A 366-nucleotide genomic window follows, 5' to 3' on the forward strand; every position below is an offset into this window, starting at 1 on the left:
AGTAACAATCGAAATACCGTCGGCAGTGCAGTGCAGCATTCATGTATTTCTGTGTGCAAATTGAGGAGAAAAAAGGCTCTATAAAGAAACTTCTTCATGAAAATGTTACTAATAATTACTCTTCTTCTTTATTTATTTCAATTTAATAAAATATTTACGTGTCTATTGCTCGCCCGCTTGCACTGATCTGCATACAGCTGCAGGCGCAACGCCCCACACGTCGGTATCGTGCACCCGCAGGAATGAAAAAAGAAGGAAACAAGTATTTATAGACAAAAAATATATTCAAAAAACTTTTATTTCATGTAAAGAATAAAGAAGACAAAAGAAAACAAACATTTACTAGCAAAAAAAAACGAAGATCTA

This window comes from Eimeria mitis, genomic scaffold (assembly GCF_000499745.2).
Source record: "Eimeria mitis Houghton genomic scaffold, Emh_scaff1117, whole genome shotgun sequence".
NCBI classification, from domain to species: Eukaryota; Apicomplexa; class Conoidasida; order Eucoccidiorida; family Eimeriidae; genus Eimeria; species Eimeria mitis.